The sequence below is a fragment of the Cupressus sempervirens genome, chromosome 3 (genome assembly GCF_028749045.1).
Source record: "Cupressus sempervirens isolate cs-2001-9-10 chromosome 3, ASM2874904v1, whole genome shotgun sequence".
Lineage (NCBI taxonomy): Eukaryota > Viridiplantae > Streptophyta > Pinopsida > Cupressales > Cupressaceae > Cupressus > Cupressus sempervirens.
In genome coordinates, this window is record NC_143120.1 from 772930599 (window position 1) to 772952966 (window position 22368).

Sequence of the window (22368 nt, forward strand, 5' to 3'; positions counted from 1 at the left end):
GCTACCCATCATTCATAGTGAACTTTCTATCACATACTACTATTTGGACTTATGAATGTATCACAAAATTAATCCTCCTATAGCCAAACTTCCTATAGAAAATAGAGTCAATCTTAATCTCCATTATATTAGACTATTTTTCAATAGTGGTGTTTAATTGGTTGGACATATTCATGGATTATGGTATTTAATATGTATTTGTTTAGGTGTATGGGTATTGTAAAGTTTGACTGTTTCTTAATTAGTGTAAAGATATGCTTCAAGAAATTATTTGGATTAAGTGTGAAGATACATTGCATACACATTCCTTCTTAGTTTCATTCTTTAACATGTGAATTCTAATTTGATTAATTAAAATACTTTTAGTTTGATTTCTTAACATGTATAACTTGCACTGATAACCACTTGATTTATTATCTTCATCTCTTGAGAAATAGCCATTATATCTCTCACTAGTTTACAAATCCTAGATTGACATTCTTAGGCTATTTTAATTCAATTATGTTCATAAATAATTCATCAATTTAGACTTCAACTTTTCTCAACATTTTTGGTTCCATTGCTAGTGAGAGATATTAAAGGCATGAAATCACAGTAAGCCAAGATAGGAACAATGCATCTTCATGAGTTCTCGATGAAGTGTTGACCTTTCTCAGTCTAGTACCTTGGGTTTACATTGTAGTAAATCATTTAGGTGCATGAATAGGCCTAGAGATGGTCAAGGCAGGTTTGTTAAAAATTAATTAGTAGGTAGTTAAAAAATTCAAAAACCACTAAAAGAGAAAATTCCATTGACCATTGAAACCAAACCAAAGAACAATGTCAGTTTATGACCATCTTCTCAATCCACCTCCCCTACTATACCTTCTAAAAATTTTCAACAATTTGGAAAATTCATATGAAGATAGGTGTAGTAAACCTCCAAATCCACTAGAACAACCTATTAAGACATACTACACACCTTAAGTAGAACTTTTTTTGGAAGGTGTCATGGGTGATAGTACAAGAAATAATACAAGAGGTAACAATGCTAGAAACAATGGTAATGTAATTTTTCCACACAATATGACCTTTGAGTTTCCTATTTAGCCTCCCGAGGATACTGCCCCTATGAATAATTTCCCTCACTTAATTCTTCTTATATTTGGAGGGTCAACCTTTGAGGATCTTGATATATTCCTATTTGAATTTGATGTCCTTTGTAATAGCTATGATTATCAAAGTGATTAAAAAAAAATAAAGCTATTCTCAGCTACATTGACAAATGCTGCATTACAATGGTTTAAGAGCCTTAGGGACATTAGAGCATGGGACCAAATGAAAGATGCTTTTCTAGCAAAATATCAAGAGTATTGTAAGACCAAGGAAGTATGGGATGAAATATTTTGCATGAATCAATGAGAAAATGAGTCAGTTGAGGATTTTCTAGAGAATTTTTCCTTTAGCTTACAATGTTTGAGACACCTTGATTTAACCATAGACACTATCAAAATACTCTTCCTAAGGGGAATTCACGATAAAACCGTGGATGCTTTAAATTTTATTGGTAAAGGTAATATTTCTAAATTATTTTTCGATGAAATTTGTAATATATGTAGGAACTATTCATGGTATCAAGAAAGTTTTCCCCTATGGGTAATGCATAAGGTATCTCCAAACAAGAAATTTTTAATCTACTCGAAGACCTTAAAACTAATTTATTAAATCATATAGGCAAGCAAATTAACACTTTTTATACTCCTAGGAAACAAGAAGAAGTTGAAAAGGTGTTGGTAGTATATTTCCCAACTTGTCATAAGAAGCATGGACCATAAGACTACCCCTATAATCTAACTCATATAGTATCCCTCGAGGAAGTTAGCAAGACTTTGACACTATGACCTTTTCTTGAAGGAATGGTTCCTATGGAGTATACTGAAGAACTAGTTTACTTTATGGCTCCATGATGCCAATTTCCACCTAAGGGTTCCCCAACAAACATTTTTCTAGACCATCTCAATAATTTTCTAACCAAGGTCCATAGTATGGAGGTTGGAAACAACCTCAAACAACCATGGCATCAAGCATGGAGGCCACAATCTTCATATCCACCTCCACAACCTTATACACAATCCTAACTTCCATAGTAATCCTTTCCTCCACAGCCAATGATAAGTCCCTATCAACAACCTCAAAAATTTCTTCCTTCAATACCTCCATCTTCTTGAAATCCACATTCAAATCTACTACAACCACCTAAACCCACATCCATGCCAACTCAACCAAATCCAAATCCTACTAATAAGCCTTCTCAACCACTTTATAATAATAAGGTGTCCAATTTTCCTACCTATCTCATAAACATAGTGAGTTGGATGATGTACAACTAAGATCTAGGAAGGCTCTTAAAGGACATACTATCTAATACTATCATACTATCACTAGTACATTTGAGACCATTTTTTGACCATTATTGGTCAAAATTTTGACCCAATTTTTGACCAAACTTTGACAATTTTGACCAATACGTTGGTCGAAAAACTTCCATAGCCATGGTGCAATTTCTGCTAGGAATTGGTCAAAATTTTGACCAATGAAGGTAGAAAAGTTTGACCAATGAAGGTAGAAATTTTGACCAATGAAGGAAGAATTTTTTGACCAATAAAGGTAGAAATTTTGACCAATGAAGGTAGAAAATCTTGACCAATAAAGGTAGAAATTTTGACCAATGAAGTTCAAAAATTTTGACCAGTGAAGGTAGAAATTTTGACCAATGAAGGTCAAAAAATTTGACCAATGAAGGTAGAAATTTCGACCAATAAAGGTAGAAATTTTGACCAATGAAGGTCAAAATTTTTGACCAATGAAGGTAGAAATTTCAACCAATGAAGGTAGAAATTTCTACCAACGCCTGAGTGCAAATTTTTTTTAGGCATTCTATAAAATAGTTCACATGCCTTGCATATGATATGACATTTTGCATGCATCCTGCACTCTCTCATCCAACTGATGATGGATTACAGAGAGTGATATGAAACCATGATGCTAAAAAACACACACAATCAAATCCAAAATGAACTTGCATTACAAATGGATTGTGGAAATCTGATATTTTTGATTTTGCATGCATGTCTACCAGGACAATCACAACTTAAACATATCTATTATGTTTAAGTTGTGATTGTCCTGGTAGACATGCATGCAAGATCAACAATATAAGATTTCCACAATCCATTTGTAATGCAAGTTCATTTTGGATTTGATTGTGTGTGTTTTTTAGCATCATGGTTTCAGATCACTCTCCGTAATCCATCATCAACCAGATGAGAGAGTGCGAGATGCATGCAAAATGTCATATCATACGCAAGGTATGTGAACTGTTTTATAAAATGCCTCAAAAACATTGACAGTAACTAATCAAATTTTCGTAAACACTGACAGTAACTAATATGCTTCTTCATTAATATGTTTGATACAATAAGTGAACTTTGCAACTATGCACACCAAGTTATATGCTAAAAGGAAATCATTTAGGAGATATAGAATTTGAACAACCATATGTTAAGATTTTACAATTTGTATCACTTGCCTAAGTTTGACTATTGAAAATAAGTTTTTCATCCTCCCTATAGTATGCTCTAATGGCTTGCACATCCACAAAAGTTCCAACATCTCAAATTTGTAGAATACGAATTGTTTGGTAGCAAATGGACATGATTGACAATAAATCATCATATAAAAAGACTCCAATGTTGTGACCCAGATGAATAAGGTCATTGCAAAAAGTTCGTACATCCATGACTTCCCCATTTGTCAACCTTCAAACAATGCCAAAGTAGGTTAGTGCAAATTTTCCTAGACTGCAACGGGAAACTTCAATCATGGTTATTGTGACTGAATTAGTCATCTATCACAAGCATATAAATAACTTTTTAGTTCAATTATAACTTATTACTATTACATTAGATCCTACAATCACATTGAGAAGGGTAAGCCAAATGGCAAGGGACACCAACTACAACATCTATGTTTACTAGAAATGCTTGTCTATGCAACATCTATGTTCACTAGAAATGCTTGTCTTGCAAATGCTTGTCTATGCACTAGATACCTCTCTCATGGAAAGTATTTCAAGAGCCTCTTTATATTGTGACTTTTGAATTAAATGTCGACCTTTTGCATGAAGCATTAGTCCCATCATAACAGCCCTATTCAAGGAAAAGAATCCTTTAATTCAATATGGTTTACAAGAAAAGACTTCTACAAGTTTATACAATTAGGATGAAAAACATTAGTAAGGGACATTGATTGCGAGCACAAAAAATATATTGTTGATGGAAATGGCAATGAAACTGACATTTGTATTTGTGCCAAGTACAATTAATTATGTTCTATATCACCACATGGGTACCATATGCAAAAGAAACATTAAAAGTCATTATAAAATACTACCTTTGATCAGTCTCTAAAATAGACGACATCTTTTCCCCATGCTAATTCTCGAGCTCGATGCAAGGCTAGTGATTCAATGCTCTTCTATCCATCTGAAACTTCAAGCCAAAGATATGCAATTTTTCCCTTGACACTACAATAAAACTTAACTTGCACATAAAGATATACATAGAGATATATTCTATGTGCAAGTTAAGTCAAATACATTCTACAAGCTAGGTTGACAATGACATAATTCTCTAATGAGTTATTCTTCGCCAATATATTGATATGATCAAAAAAAGATAGAGTGTTAACTATGATGAGATACTAGGTGTAGACAAAGGAGAAATAACATAAAGAATAAAACTAAAGTGCTCTAATTACAAAGCATAAGATTGATAGTCCATGTTAAGGCCTGAAGAACACACATACACACAGACAAGAAGACATACCTCAATCATGCTCTTAATTTGATTAACTCTTCTCTCAATAGCCTTCTGAGTCGTTCCATCACTAACTATTGTTGTTGAATCTTTTGTCAGCACTATCTTGGCAGCAGTTCCCAAAACCTCATTCCAAACAGTGTCAAGGGCCTTCCCTACTTCATCTCTAATGACAGTGCATGCATTAAAATACATGGTTTAGATTATAGTTGTCTATATTACTGAATAACATATTAGGAGAATGAACTCTGAAATGACAATCCTAAGCTGACAACTTACTTTTTGCACTCAATTTAAACTCATGTTCAAAATATTAAAAAGACTACTTCATTATGGCCTATGAAAAACTAAGCAACATAATCAACATTGGATAGAAAACTACCATGATAAATGATTGAGACAAAAATTTAGGGTTCAGTTGATAATCATACTACTAAATAATATTCAATAATACCTCTAGTCAACACGACAAGTTGGGGGGTGGGGTGGGGAAGTGTTTTAAACTAATCTTAATTAATTTTCCTTCCTTCAAACTTTAGAACTATTTCAATAGACCCTTGAAACCTACAAACATTTAGTAGACCCAACTGTCTCTCTCAATGATGATAAAAATTTATTGAAGGAATATCATTTTAAATTGCCCTTGTCATATGATTGTTCCTAGCCAGGCTACACATTAACTTTGTTTCTCTCTAAATCTCTAATAAGCATTTTGCATGCTTCTCACCCCAATTTACATTTTTAAGCCTTCTAAAAACTATTCTACATGTTCATGCTGCATCTCTCCCCCCTCAACCAGCAGGCATCTTGACAGGTGCAAACTACATTCACACCTATCTTGGCATTTATTTCCTGCCACCAAATGAATGAATGCTTCTTCTATGAGCGGGATGGAATAGCAAGAATACTGCATACAAAAGAAAAAGGGTAAAAAGGAAGCTACCAAAACTCATTCAAAGCTTCGTTGAGATCAAGTTGTTTTGGGAGACGTGACCACTATCACAAATGGTTGAATTATTGTGATTGCAGAATAAGTCATAAGATAGGTTGATCTGGAGGTCAGAGTTGTAGGAAGTATTGTCTTCATCTATGCTGCAAAAAGCATCAATAAAAATCACTGAAAGTGATTAATGAAACTACAATGTGCATCAAGCTTATTTATTCCCTACTTAAATGCTTGGACTAGGCCAGTGGATCTAGATTAAGTGATTAATTTCTCTTATGGCATCTCATGACTGCTAAAAGTACATTTTTTTGATGGATGCCAATGCCATTAAAGTTCTCAAAGAATGAATTGTACAATTTTCCTCCAAAATGGCATAGGTAACTATATTGATATTTAGTCAAAAACCATGAAAGTGCTTAAAGAAACTAAAGAAAAGAAACATGCCCCTATGTTTGGATCTTGGGAAAATATAATGGTATCCAGTGATTATCTCTGAACCTACATTTTAATAGTATGAAAAATAACACAGAATTATAAACCAACAAAAAAAGTCGAATAATGTTCTTTTGTCTAGGCCATGTACATAGACATGATAATTAGCTTTTCTGAAAATAATATTTGTATTCCAGATTCATCTTTCAATTGTTACTTGCAAATAATGTGCAGTAATTCCCATCTATCTATGACTTCAAAAGTTAAATCCATGAAAAATGTTATTACTTCATCTTGTTTCTAAGTGATTATCAAATCACTATTTGGTAACATTTCTCTTGATCAAGATATGCCTAACAAGTAATGAATTGTTTCTCAAATAGACTGATATATTGGACGAAGCTATTGTATGCTCTTCTATCCATTTGACACTTCAAGCCAAAGATATGTAGTTGTTCCCTTAACACTACAATAAAACTTAACTTGCACATAGAGATATGCAATTAAATCACAGGAATGTATTTAATCATATTTCCAACTTCATAATTGTTCCCAACACGAAAACACAATTAAGAAAAGATCATTACTGAAAATACTATTCTGGAGGTTGCATCAGTGAAGCTGTCAAACCCCTATTTGAACTGAAGTTGTCCTTTCCTTAGAAACCCTACTTATAATATAAGAAAGAGGAATGTTTATAATACTAAGTGACAAGATAGTATACAGGAAGAAATGAAAGTTCAGATTGAGATAGAGGGCAAAGATTTGGGAGCATATGATGACTAGACAATGTGACATGTGATAGTGAACTAAGGACAAAGAGCATAAGGGTCTTAAGTGAATAGATACATCAATGTGGGTTAAATTGTGAACCTTATCCCGATTCTACTACTCGTAATTATTAGTCTTTGACATATCTCAAAAATATGGGAGAGAATTATTTTATTTATACCTTCTAACATGCTCACCTATCCATGACAGCTATATGATGCTTATGAGTATCATATGATTCTATACCACCCATTGATATTTATAAATGCTCCCTTGTGAACCCATGAAACTCTATCAAGATCTAACAATAAAGAAATCATACCAGAAAAATGTAGTGCACTAAAACATATAATTAAGAAGGTATGGTCAATCCTCACTGGTTAAGTGTCTTTACATCTAGAGCCTTTTCATCTACCAATTGCAAATACTTTGATATAAAGTTTTGGTGTCAAAACTATGATGATCTACAACCTGCCATATAATACCATAGGATGTGTCAACTCCCATAGTATTCTTTCATGATATTTTTCCTTAAACAGTTCTAACAAAAAAATTAATACTCATGGATAGGTAAGCATGTAAATTAAGATGTCAACAATTACAAGTAATATATAAAAAAGACATCAACAATTCTAAAATTTGCAACAACTAGCAATTCACAAATGTTTCGCTACCTTTCAGGGGATTCATTTATATTTTGATTTAACATAGTTTTATTTCATCTACAGTGACTTTTTATTCTAATCATATTACATTGACTAACTGAACTGTAAGTTTCTTCATTGTTACGCATTTCGACAATTGTTTTTTATAATCCCTTGGGATGGAAGTGCAATGAAGCAATCAAAATTCTAGTAATTTTTTATTCCTAAGGGATTCTCTTCTTTAAATATTAGATTCTAGATCTATGGCAGTTGAGATCATTACATTCACACGTACGTCCTAAAAATGAAATTTAAATAAAATGTGGAAGATTTAGAAGCTTTAGTCTCTAGTGACCATAAATGGATTGGTCACCAAAAGGGCTTGTAGCTCAGTGGTAGATCATCCTAGCATCAAACTAGTGGTCATCAGTTTGACTCCTAGCTGGTACATAGAAAAGTTTACCTTGGTATCAAAGCCAAGGTAAAGTAGACCAGGGCTAGGATAGGAGCCCCAAGCACTTGTAGTTTGGATGAAAGGGAATGTAGGAAACACCTAAACCATAGATGGACTAGTAAACAAGAGAGCTGGTAGTACAACGATAGAGCAACCCAACAACAAATAGATGGTCCCAAGTTTGATTCGTAGCTGGCCAATGAATTTCTCTATCACTAATCCAATTGAATTATCTTTCTTAGCTTTATCCCTAAAACTTGAGTTAACAAAAGTATGAATTTTTGATTTTACTTAATCTGGGTCATTCTTTATTCAATACCAATATTATTCCTGAGACTGCAAGTCATATATCCACTCTTAAGAATGTTCTTATTGTTCTAGACTTTCAGTATATCCAAATAAGCCTAAAGGCTGGTTAATGCATATTGCAAAAATTGTATGTTTGAGACAAATCGTCACTTTAGAAAGCTTAAATAATAGTTCTTCTATCCCATAGGCTATCTTTGTTCTTGTGGATATTTAAAAACTTATATTCAATTGTGTACACTGCAAAAGTGCTCAAGTTTCTAAAAGAGCCCTCAAAATACTATAATATTTCTAGACCTTATATTTTGAATTTACTTAACAAGTTTCTATGTCTAACCATCGTCTACCACTTATCTTTGTTACCTATGATTATAAAGTTGCTCAGCAATACTTGTTTCATATCCTAGGTTGGCATGGCAGTGTCTTTGAGGGAACTCCATGTAGGAATTGAAGAGAGAAAGATAGTACAATAATTTTTGTGAATGACACAAACATAGATCAACAAAGGGTGTAAACAGTAAACAATCTTCTCCCTTGAATTACACAAGAAGAATGCCACCCCCAAAACCTTGATTAGTAGGAATGGAAAAGAATAAAGATTTTAAGCTCCGCTACACTTCCTTAATAGAAATAGGCAAATTCAGTTGCAACTCAAACAAATCAACTAAATTTAGACATCTATATAATACAAATGTCATTTGCAAAAAAAGAGGAATCTATATAATCCAAATGACATCTACAACACAATGGCAAACATACTTTGAAGCTTAAAGCTCCTATGCATAAGGATGCTATATGAAGCAGAATGCCCTAGGTTCTTGAGGTTCTTCCTTTCAATAAAATGCAGATGAGTGATTGTGCTATTTAAGGCAATTCTAAAAAGTAAATGCATCACAAAAACATCCAGATGACCCATGAGTTTGGAGTATATTTGAAGCAAGAGTATGTTATAGACTGTACCCAGGTAAATTTGGGTCTATTTTGTAGGTCCTAGCCAAATCCAAAAGAGAACTATGTCAGTACCCAGTTTGTGTACAAATTGGTCTTGGATCTAGGATACAATATGAGTGAATCAGTAACACAGTTTTTAGGCTCCATGAAGCCTTTCGCACCAGAGAAAAGGATAACTATGTCCTAAGAATTCTTAACACTAATTCATGGTATTTATGACCAAAAATACATCATAGTTGCTTGTGGATATATTATTAGCTTACTAAAACCATATACTAATTCATGGCCACTTATTCCTAACTTATTCTCGAGATTATAATATGAGCTGGAAGAAGTTGTTGAAAGCCAACCTATAACTAGCTTTCAGGGATGCCTAAAGAAATACCCACCCTTTGTCAAAAAAGGCCAGTAAGCTAGAAATTATCTCCATGCATTAACCAAAAAATAAAATCCTCTCATAGTAAGAGAGGTGAAAGCTAGAACAATTTTAAGCTAGTGCCTTAGGAAACTCTCCTCACTCTATTTAAAGCTTGATTACACAATATTAATCCAAAAAAATTAAAATTAGTTCACAATAGAAAAAGGAACATTAGACATTGAAATGACTAAATCTAGCATTCTGCTTTCATGAATTTAAATCATAATCTTGTACACTTTGTAAAGCCTAAGTTTAAATTAGGAAAATTATTTGTATTTCATACCCATATGTGTCAAGTAGTCATGCAATCACCTTAAACAACTTGTAGTTCAATTATAAATATAACTTACCCAAGACTAGACAAATACTACCATTTCAAAAGCATTCTGCAGTATCAACATAAAGCCTCTATTAACATTACTAAAATCCAACATAGACAAGCATGTGTTCTTAAAGTAAATTTCAATTTTACGACACCTACTAGAAGATCTTGATTACCTGAAATGAAATGAACTAAATCAACCACAACAAAAGTTGAGGTTTACCAAACCAAAAAAGTTGATCACAAGGCTTCAATTGAGTCCCTGCAGTTGCATCTATTGCTGCATTGTCCAAAGCTAGTTTTTCTATCACATGTTGAAGTTTTGTGTCAATGAATAGGATCAACTTTCATAAGTATGGAGGAAAGAAGAGAGATTTGAATAAGAATAAATAAGGTGGTTTGTATACTCAGTAGTTTAGTGCTTGATAGAATTAAATAAACAAAAAGTCATTGGACATAAGACAATATCATAAAATAAAGATAACTACAAAGAAATAAGTGATTGGTTTTAACTGATGAACTTGTCATCACTTACTATCGTAGGGATGAATGATATCCAGAAGTAGAAGTTCAATCCTGATTCGAAAATTAACAAGATTTGATTAAGAAATTAAATGTTAAAGATGATGGTTATTAGTTGGACCCAAATATAATTTTAGAACATATTTCTTTATGAAGATAAGAAAAAACCATTTTTTCATACATAACAAATTGAGGAATTGAGCATAAATTTACCATGCAGATTGAAGAAAATGTAGATAATTGTGTATCCCTAGAGTGGCCAGCTGCAAAAATACCAATCATTAACTAATTTAAGGTTATTCATTCACTTTTATAGATCATATTTTTTTTTTTTCAAAATTATACAAGTAGAGATTGAGTCACTGTAATAAATTATTAATTATGTTAGTGGTATGTTCTCTAAAAGAGGCCATAAATCATCAATAAACATATCCAAAATACCAAATGAGGTCAATAGATATCAGAAATAACTATTTTTCTTAAAGGGCCATGTGGAATGCCACATGTATATTTGTCTCTCCTCTCTCTAGTCCTTTTACATGCATCATTATCTCCTATATTGTCAAACACATTGTTGTGCAGGACTTAATTTCAATTCTGTATTAGTAGGTATTGAAGTTTCGCCATAAGTTCCTCCTTATAAATTTTGGTGAATAAAAATACTACACTCTCAGCATATATGCTTACATGGATAACATTTTAAAATTTAATACCTCTCCTGACTCAGCCTGTATGTATGTTCTTTTCAATTTCTGTACTACAGTCTCCTGTTTCATTCTAGAAGCAAAACACATTTTCACTTAATAGTTAGGGATTATGAGGTAACATAATCATCAATAGTGTCCATACTAGTTTCAATTAAATTTTTTTTAATATGTGTGGATAAGTTTGACAATTAGGAAGTTATCATAAAAAATCATAGCCAACAACATTGTCAAGTATCGACCAGAAGTATTTGGAAGATAGGGTCCTTATAAGCTGAATGGTGATCCAATCAAATGGGAAGCCTTGATACATGATTGGTCAATTGTCTAAGTTTTGGCACAAGAGATTTGGTTTCCTGCACAATGGAGCTCTACCTCTCTTGAGGAATAATCCAAAACTATGTTCTTGGTTACAACTGAGAAAGTACCTTTTCCCCATTTCAATCCAAGGGAGTCTATGCACATTTTTTGATGTGATAATTGGTTTTCATTATTTTGGCACATTAAAGACATGCATACAAGGTAATGGCTCTCTTTTTTTGGCTCCATTACCATGCTGAAAGCTATGTTGTGTGCTATGCCCATCAATTCTATTTCTTGTTTAAATTTGACAAACAATGTGGCGGCAAAACTGGATGAAAGTTTTGGGTGGCTCAAACAAGTCTCACTAAATCCCTCTAATAAATTAGGATTGTATCTTTTGCAATAAGAGAAATAGGAGCCTAGCTGTCAAGCAAATTTTGGAAATATTTGACACTGTGAGCAAAACTTGTCTTGAAAGTGTTCAAGAGCTCAAAGAAACATTGGTGCAAAGTAATACTTAAAAAATACTAGGAATCAAATGATTTAATAGGAATTGCGGCTATGTTTTGACTAGGTGATTAGCTTTTAGGCAGTTCATGTGGGAGTGCAGAAGCATCATTGTGAATCACATTTCATGGAATATTATAAAGGGCAATATATTGGACTTTTGGGACAACTTATGGGAGGGCCACCAAGCATTAGGCTCTATTGAGGAATATAAGACTCCTAAAGGATAAGGTGGTCTCTAAGCTCTCTGATTACACTGCCAAAATCCATTCTATATGTTACTTTAACACACAAACTGTAATAGTACAAATACAAAAGTCCGAACTACGAACCATTCATGATAATGTTAAGGATATAAATGAACAAAAACAAACAAGCACCAAAAACAAAACATGAAATCTTTTGTTAATAATATGAGATGTACTCTCGTGCAATGTGATTTAGCTATAAATTCAAACTAAAGGCAAATATAACCAAATCCAAGTTTGAAATTTGGTAGGCATGCCCCTTAATTTTCTTTATAGTTTGACACTTTAAATGTCGAGGTTAAATATGATTTGTAGTATTCATAAAATCATTTACAAGTAAAATTGTAAAACATAATAAGAGTGTTAAAAAAATAGTCCAGCAGCAAATAGTCTAGTGGTAAGATTGATTGGCATGTACCAAAATCCTTTAGTCATGCAATACATAAATGGAAAACAATCTAGTGGTTACAAGATTGTTGGCACAAACCAAATTGCATTAGACAGGCAACCTGCTTCAAAACAACCACAATAATGCAGGTCCACTAAGACAAGGCTAAAAGAAAATGCCACAGGTACTTTTGATAGAAAATATATACACCAAGCATGACTTCTATGCCAAATAATATTGAAGCTTGATAATCCATTCTCAATGCATCAAGTGAGAGCAAGCTAGTTTTAACCACTTGGGCAAAGAAATAAGAAAATAATGTCGATAACTAGAAAAGAAAAGTTGACAACTGTTTGAAATCGACAAAAAGTAGAAATGTGAACACCTTGTGAGCCAAAGTGTTAAATAGATCACTCAATAAAAATAGTATAGTAAGAAAAACATCATCCAAAATTTAGAATAGAAAATGACATGCCTAAAAGATGCTACTGGCAGATAGTAGGACTAGTACTTGTTGCCTAATAGAAGGAGCCTAATTTAACTTGAGTAAATATAATAGTATGTGGAAAAGTCAAAATCAATGAAAGGAGGCTCAATTATATCTCCTTAATGTATGACTCAACTCTCAAAAGAAATATTAAAATTAAAAAATATCACTTGCTTGTTAGCAATTTTTGACTAGTGACTGCTGAAAAGAATTTTCAAGATCATTATAAAGAGACATGAAATAATTATGACATCATCATCTTATTATTTATATTGAGTATTTTTGTCCTATAAAAGTATGGAAATTGTAGGCCAACCCTATTAGCGACATTATTAAACAATTCATTGCTGAGAGCATGGAGCATATGTCTTTGGCCTACCAAATTTAAGGTGCTAATGGTTAAGCAGTAAGCCTATAGATAAATTGTTAAAAAGGTAATGTAGTTTAGGCTTAACAAATCCTTCATCAGTAGGAAATATTTAGTTACTACAGTCTTGATCAATGTAACTAATGCTTTGTTTAGGCCTATAAATGCTACTTTTATCTTGGTGATTCAAACTAGCATCTCAGGCATCTTCAATCATATTTGACATCCATTATCCCAACTTATAAATTGAGGAGGCCGGTGTTCACAAGATGTAGCATTTTTTAGAAAATATGAAGCATTTTAGGCACAACATTATGTTATCCCTCATGTGTGATTCTGACAGATATTATTAGTGTCCAGTTGCTGAAAGTTTTAAATCTAGTAAATATTTCCTGTAGCTTCCTCATTTGATCAGAGGCAATAAAGACCAAAAATAAGAAATACTTTGGCATTCCACTAATTTGAGAGGTAGTTTAAGTAAATTTGAAAAATAAGAGCTGAAATCTGTCATTCCTATGAAGGATCCTAGTTATCGGAACCTAAATTTGGCAAAAAAATTAGCATTTATATAGATTTTGAAAAAGGCCCATATGAAAGATTGCGCTTAAATAGGAGGTAGATAGAGTCGCTGCATTTGAGAAGTGAATTCAGTGTTCCATAGTGATGTGTCCCTTCCAAGAAAGCACATCCCCAGTGCAAGACATTTTTGAGCCTTGAGGAAACATTCCCCTACAGCACCAATTCTGCCACCTATGCTAGGTCCATTACTAGGTTGCTTGCTATATGACCATGCCATTACATACTGAGTGTAACCTTTGACTTTGTGAAAACTAATTTACCTGTCATGAAGTACTAGCAGAGATATTATCCTATAGATATTGCCTTGAAGATTTACTGTATGGGAAGATGTTTGTCGGCAATGAACAATCACTTGAAGTTCTTTCTTACAATTAAATATGAGTAAAAAGGTAAATTTATATTTTATAAAATAAACAAATAAAATAATAGGAGACCATACAAGTACACCACATACAAGAGACCATATATTTATGATTTTATCCAATATTGTTAGTAATGGACTAAAAATTACAAGTATACATCATTGGATGTGCTATAAATGCCAAATGTAAGTGGCACTATCATCCAAAAATAGATTGTGTGTTTACAAAATCCAGTGAAAAAAAAATTCAATAAACTTGCCTATATGTTGTTGAATTCCAAATGTGTACAGTACCATCTTGAGAACCTATGATAATGATAGGAAGTTTAGGATGAAAGCCAACTACTAATACATTATGGGTATGTCCATCAAGAGTCTAGATACAACCTTTTGTCTTGTAATCCCACACCTAATACAAGTACACCAAAGAAAATGAGTTGTGGACTATTATTCAAAAAGATCCATACAAAAAGTAACAAATGTCAACTAAGAAGGAATTTGTAAAGAGCACCTTTGCTGTATGATCATCTAAACCTGAAATCAGATACAATTTGTCACCTCCTATAAAGTAATCAACATAATTTACACCCTTTGTATGGGCATCAAGGGTAAATTTTGGTTCTTATAGTGAACTAAGACTCTAGATCTAGATGATAAATTCAAGTTAGGCAAATTAGTTCAAATAAACATGATATCTAATAAATAATTCCAATTTTGGCATACAAGAGGTATAAAGAAACTTGTCAAATCAAGCCCAATTTTTAATTTTTTAAACTGGTAAGAGAAAACTGATTCCCACCTTTATAGTGCGATCCAGTGAGGCACTTGCAAATGTATTTGTGTCCTTCAGATTAAAGGCAACTTGCATCACATAATGTGAATGACCTTCAAATATTTGTGTGCATTGCCAACCTTTATCCTAGTCCCAAAGCTTGATTAGCATGCCATCTCATGATGATAGAATATAGGGTAGGGTTGGATGAACTGTCACACACCTGATATAATCAAGCTAAGATTGTGGAAAATTTTACATTAAACTAAGAATGCAAGCTAGCTCTTACTTGACATCTGTAGTCTTGAAAGATTTGTATCATAATTTGAGAATATGTTTTTGATCCATGGAAAACAACTTTTAAGTTAAAATAAAATATGTTTCACAAGCCAATAATAGGTTGGCATGAGGAAATGTGGGAATTTGTACATTGAATTGATGCTGATTTATTTTCATGATTACAATCTATAGCCAAATAAATATAAACACATTTCATCCTAAAAGAATTATAGCAAGGGCTTAAGAAACTTGCTTTAGAAGTGCCTCGCACCATTTTTGGCTCAAGCTGAAACATAAATTCTAGATCTAGATCCTTGATAGTTGTAGTCTCATCAATTTAAATTTTTTCTATTGATCGACCTTGAGATGAGCCTTTTAGATTGAAACACATATGTATGCGAAGCTCTGAATAGAACATATTTCCCATAACTATAAGATTAACCTATTACAAATTTCCAAATCCAATTTTTAAGAATTTGTGATAAGTTTTGCTTCACAATCACTTTGGATTCATAATGGCAAAGGAGTCCATGACCCAACAAGCTGGAAACTAGCTCTAATTCCACTGTAATATCCTACATTGAGTAGTGTTGGAAAATTTTTTTTCATTAAATGTATAGCAAGGGCTAAACATAAATCTTTGAAGATCTAGAAATCAAACTTACCATGGTCCACAAGCCTATAGTTTGATGAAAGAATGTTCGAATCTTAAGATCCAAACTCCAAGCTCATGACAATTTTGCCCAGCAAAAACTTGCTTAACGCTCTTTAATGGTTATGTTGTACATTCTCAATAAAATACTTTGGTTATTGTAAAATAAGTTTGATCAGCCAAAAAATGAACATGTGGAAATTAATGTAATCAAACAAAATGTTGCATCTAAATTCAACACAAACTTTGGCTACATATAAGCAAGTAACAAGCATCGGATTTCAATTAAATTGATAATCTACTCAACATATAGTACTAAGAATCCTTTGTGCAAGAGCTAAAATCTCAAAGGGAGTCTTGATATAATGCCCAAATTGTATTGTAGATTGTCAAGTAAATGACATGCCCAAAAGCTAGAGTTTGGAAAATATTTTCCTTGCAACACCATTTTAATGTTGACAAGTACAAGTAAAATGAGAGTATATAACCAGGTCAAAGATGAGAGGTAATCCCCAAAAAGAATTGCCCCTAACTATTTTCTCTTCATAGATGCTAATCATGAGTGGCAACTAACAATCTAGGTCCATGCTTCACTTATACGAATCATGTTAACAAATGTTCCAATTTATCTAAATAATGTTTTGTAGACATGTGAACTAGCAAAATAGTTTGCAAATTCTCTTCTCTTGATATCCATAGAAAATGGTATTAGTTTGAAAGATCAATCAACCACTCAATCATTCAAGGTCTTGTGAAAAGTTGTCTACCGCGAAAAATCCCATATTAATGCAAAAAAAGCATGACAACTAGTCAATTCTAGAAACCAATGACATCCAAATCAAAATTATGCACACAAATCTCCTAAAATAAAGCAATAACATATCACTGGATGATAACTTTACTAATACATACCGAGGTTGATGTTTTCAATAGTTCACAAATAGCCATTGCTGCATAGCATGAAGTGGGAAGGGTGAAGCTTATTTGAAGAGTAGTATGCAATGAAGGTTCAGAGCCACCATCATGATTAAATTCCTTCACATTTGTTTTCAATATCTCTTCATTGTAACCTTCAACTACATTATTCTGTGGGCTCTGCTCTCCCTCCAAAGCCAACAATTTTTCATGTTTAGTTGATTTTTCATTTGATGTTTCTTGCAACACATTATTATTTACATTATTACATTTCGCTAGTTCATCAAGATCTATTTTGACCAACTACTGTGTAGGTTCCTCATACTTGGTGATATTCCTGCAAAATATTACCACTAATAGTAATAAGAGAGAAAATCATGTCAGAAGGAAAACAACTCATTTTATTTTAAAGGATAGTAAGACCTATATACAGAAGCTAACTTATAAAACTAGAAAACAAATAACCATCTATCAGATAAAAAGATCGAAGCCAAACTTATATAGTAGTCATTTACAAGTACAACCATCAATTCAAAGTGATCTCGTCAATGAAAACATGAAATGAAAACAAAATCATAAAAATAATGAAGTCCTCTCATACCACAAATAATCAATTGGCTTCTGGATTAATCTTCTCTATCCTCTTGCCAAGTTCATTATTGAAAATTCCATGAAATGATGAGAAAGAACTTCAAAATAATAAATAAACCACAATCATGGATGGACAGCATGGAACAAGACAATATTCACTTATGTTTCCCTACTAAATTTCATAACTCCATTGTTTCTAATCAGATCACAAGCATTGCTGCACTTCAGTCTTACAAAAGTCCTTTAGATATTCTAAATTTTGAGAACAATAAAAGAGATATCCTCACATATGAAAATACATTGAGGAAATTACTTCACACTATGTGAGCTATCTTGCAAGTTAACTAAATCCTAAAAAAGAACCACATGATCACCAAAATTGTGTATCTTGTTTTCAGGCAAATCACACAAACCCTTAATCCATCAATTGAATGCTACTAGAGCACATTGTTTTTGGCATGCCAAGTGTACATGAATAGAGATATGAGAAAAAAAAATTAAAAAATTGATGTCATTGAAACCAAAAAAATTTAAACTGACAAAGAATGACAAAATATTGGTACTTCTTTTAGAAACGTATATCAGGATAGTCCAACTTCAAATAATACTAATTGTGGGGTGGACATGAAGAAATCATTTGGATTATGGAATACCAATTTTCCTCTATCAGCTAATGGCTTAACACAACCTAGACTTAAAAAATAGCCATAGCAACAGAAGAATTACAAAAACAATTGAAAACATGACATTAAGATACAATCATGTTAACTCGTTCCACTACTTTGATAAAGATAGATATCATATGAGTTCATTCAATTTCAAATGCATTAAAGTGAAGAATTATTCTTAAATAGGAATTCAAATATGTAGAACCACCTTGTGTAGGAAATTTATACACACTTTAAACCCTTGATAATTGTGTAAAACCCTAAATTTGCAAATATGAGATTTGTTGCAAAATAAAAAAAAGAGGGATTCCTAAAAAAATTGGTCAAGTTCTGGTTAGCAAACTAACAATCATCAAAAACTATATCACCAACCCTAGCCACTAAACGAACACCCCTGATTTTGTTTCAAATATCATGGGAAAAATTAATGAAAACCTAGGCACAACTTTTAGCTATTTAAAAATCTGCAATTACTACAAAAATTGCCACACAAATTCACAAATACTAGCACCACAACATTTTTAAAAATCTCACAATTTTCCTACCCTTAACGAGTTCGTAAAATTGCATACAAACTCTTTTGGATCTTGAATCTTCACTGGTCTTCACATCCAATTTGACAACACATCAAAATCAACCGTAATCCCTACAATGATTTGCTTTCTCAGATCCTGAAGCTCAACTTAAGCTTCGATACTAGATTAAGAATTTTTTTTTTTTTTTTTTAATCAAGATATTCAATTGATAAACTAAGAAACAAAAACTTTCTTATGTAGACTTACACAGAGTTAAAAAGTAAATAGAACATAAAGACTTATTTCAGACTAATCTATGTAGACACCTAAATTTGATTACATCGCTTTAGTAATCCTATTTAGTTATCTCTAAAGGCATCATTAATTAAATTCCTATTTAATTAATCCTTTGCCATCCCCTAGCTGATTAATTTAATTAATCATCTATAGTCCTAATTGATAAATCAAATAATCTATTATTTATCAATTAAATCCTTTTCTCCTATCTAATTCCAAAAATCCCCATTTATTAAATAAATCTATTTGATAAATGAAATCCTCAAATTCAAAAACCCCTAACCTATCTCTAATCCTCCATTTAGCCTAATCCACCCCATCCACCCATACTAAACAAGCTTAACCACTAACTCACCCACCCTCATTAATGCCATCCACTTGCACATCTCTAACATCCCTAATCTAATCCTAAACCCAAGCCTAATCCACCCCCTAATGTTGTCACATTCATTAAACAAGTTTAAGACTTTCCTAATCCAAACCAAAGTCTCCCCTCAAAAAACCCAACCACTAAGTCATGAGTGCTCTTACAAAACATAAATACTCTTACAAGCCCACTCATGACTCTTACACCCATCTTCCACACTCTTCCCTCTTCCACACTCATTCCTCTTACATCCCTCTTACATACTCAACCCCACTCATCATGACTTTAACTAACCCTTTACCCTACCCTCTCACACTCATCCTCCTTGTGACAAGTGTCACCTTTTCATTGGTGCTAAAAAAGCACAATCCATGTGCTCTCTTTTGAGTGCATCCTAGCCCTCCTTAAGCCTTCATCCATCCTTGCATCTAAGTCCTCCATCCCTCTACCCCTTAGCCTATAAATTGAATCCCATTCCAAGCCATTTCATCAACAATCTTTGAGCTAAAGTTACCATGCTATTTTGAGAACCAAAGCCATCAACCATACCCTTATAATGCCAAATTGAGAGCTCACAAAGCTACCAATTTGCCATTACCCATCTCCATTGAAGCAGCTTTTGAGCATCTTGAGCATACATCCACAACAAAAGGACACATCTACAGAATCAAGAAAGCATGGAGTGTTTTCTCTTGTGAGGTTTGCACTTCTTGTTCTCTTTCTTTGTCTAAGCATATATGTGAATTTAGTTTTTGGTTTGTGAATGTTTACTTTATTTGTTAATGTTCTCTGCATACTGATTCTAGTTCTACATTTTGGCACGCCCGGTGGGACCCCACTATGGGTCATTTAATCATCTATTTTCATCTATATGTCATTTTTCTAACCATCTAATGTTTGTTGTTGTTTGAGTGTGTTGTGAGGGTGTTTTGCTTGTTTTTGCAGGTTAAAGAACGCACTTAGGAAGAAGAAATACCATCTAAAATTTTTTTTTTGCATTTTTCAGCTTTTTTTTGGCGCAGTTTTGGCATCTGCAACCTGTTCTGTCTGCGAAAATTAACGTCTGCGAAAATCCGCGTCTGCGCAAATTGACATCTGCAAAAATTCACGTTTGCAAAAATCAACGTCTGCGAAAATCCACGTTTGCAAAAATTGACATCTGCGAAAATCCGCGTCTGCGAAAATCGTCGTCTGCGAAAATCCGCATCTGCGCAAATTGGCGTCTCTGCTTGTCAGCTGTGTTCTGTGCTGCAAATCTATTTTGTCCTCTTCGTATTTTGGCGTCTCTGTATTTCAGTGTCTTCGTATTTTGATAGACTGTCTTCTCTGCTTGCTTATGTTCCATTTCTGCTTTATTATTTCTGCACTTTGTAGCTAAAAAAAAGAAAAAAAAAAGAGTATAAATCAAAATTTGACTTTTAGTGGTTCCGTAAGATTTAGACCATTTTAAGCATTTTTACGCGTAGAAAAAACAACAAAAAAAGTTAAAATTTTTTTTCCCATAGTTAAGCTCTCATTTTTGAAGATTTTGGCTAACTAACTAAATTGCTTTTTTTTTTGTCTCATTGCAGGTTGGAGCACATATGGAACCACTAACCCTGTTTCTTGTAGGTTTTCATGTTGCTAAAAAATGAACTTGAATGTTTAACCATTTGTCTTTGAATGCATGTTGCTAAAAAAAAAAAATGAACTTGAATGGTTAAACACATTTTCCATTGAATGAATGTTGCTCAAAACACACTCTTGAATGTCATGGATTAAAATCAACTTTCTTTGGAATGCATGCTTAAAACAAAAAATCCAATCTTGAATGCCAAGGATCAATTAACCATTACAATATCAAACACTTCATTTGGAGCTTCTAAAATTGAACAAAACAAATCTCTTTTTCACATGCAATCTAGGTAAAGTTTGATTTTTGGACATTTAAGAAACTTTGTTAAGTTAAAATACAAATTTACAAAAATAAATTTGAGTAGTTCCTTGGACTCACCTCTTTTCTAATCACCCATCAAATATTAACCATTGGTTGCAATCTTAGCGCCATTTATGGGGATGGGTCTACTTGAAAAAGGTGTTAAATGTTCCACAATCTAACTCACTCACTTGGTCTTTGAAAGTTTGCTTTAACTTTATCAAAATTCTTAAATGGCCAAAACTCTAGATTAAATCGGTCACACTTCAAGTTTGGGCACTAAAATTGAACAACAACTGACGTGGAGAGCCTCCGAGCATGCGCTTGAAATCGAATCTCACAAACTTTTGTTTTGGGCTTAAAACAAACTCACACTCAATCTTGAATGCCTTAAAGAAAATTAATCGATACTTGACGTGGAGGGCCTCTGGGCGTGCGAGTTTGCTTTTGTTGACCCTAACTCTTCTTATTGTTTGCATTCTTCGATCGATTTACTTTTGTTGGCACTTCAAGTTGGAATTGAACATTGTCTCTTAAACATGAGTGCTTGCAAAGTCTAGATTAGCACACATAAGAGTCAGTTGGTAAAAAAACAAGCGTGTTTTTTAGCGCAAGGTCATCCGAGTCTTCTCTCCCCTTGTCATCTTTCAAGGCCATCTTGGGTGCATAAGATTAGGATCCAAAACCTTGTTTCTTTTTAGGAGGCCTGATTGGGGATTTCATCACCCCTTGGACGACCTCAAATCTAGTGCTCCGGCGGAGTATAAGAATCGGGAGGTGAATCGAAAGACACCTCTCTTGGGATCAAGATTTTGTCATTCGGGCTAAGCC

The 22368-nt window shown here is 33.2% G+C and overlaps 1 pseudogene; it reads left to right on the plus strand.

Annotated features, from left to right (window-relative positions):
- The first annotated feature begins 9316 nt into the window (after window positions 1-9316).
- Window positions 9317-22368, plus strand: part of LOC149569081 (glutamate--tRNA ligase, cytoplasmic-like) — a 98987-nt pseudogene continuing 85935 nt past the window's right edge.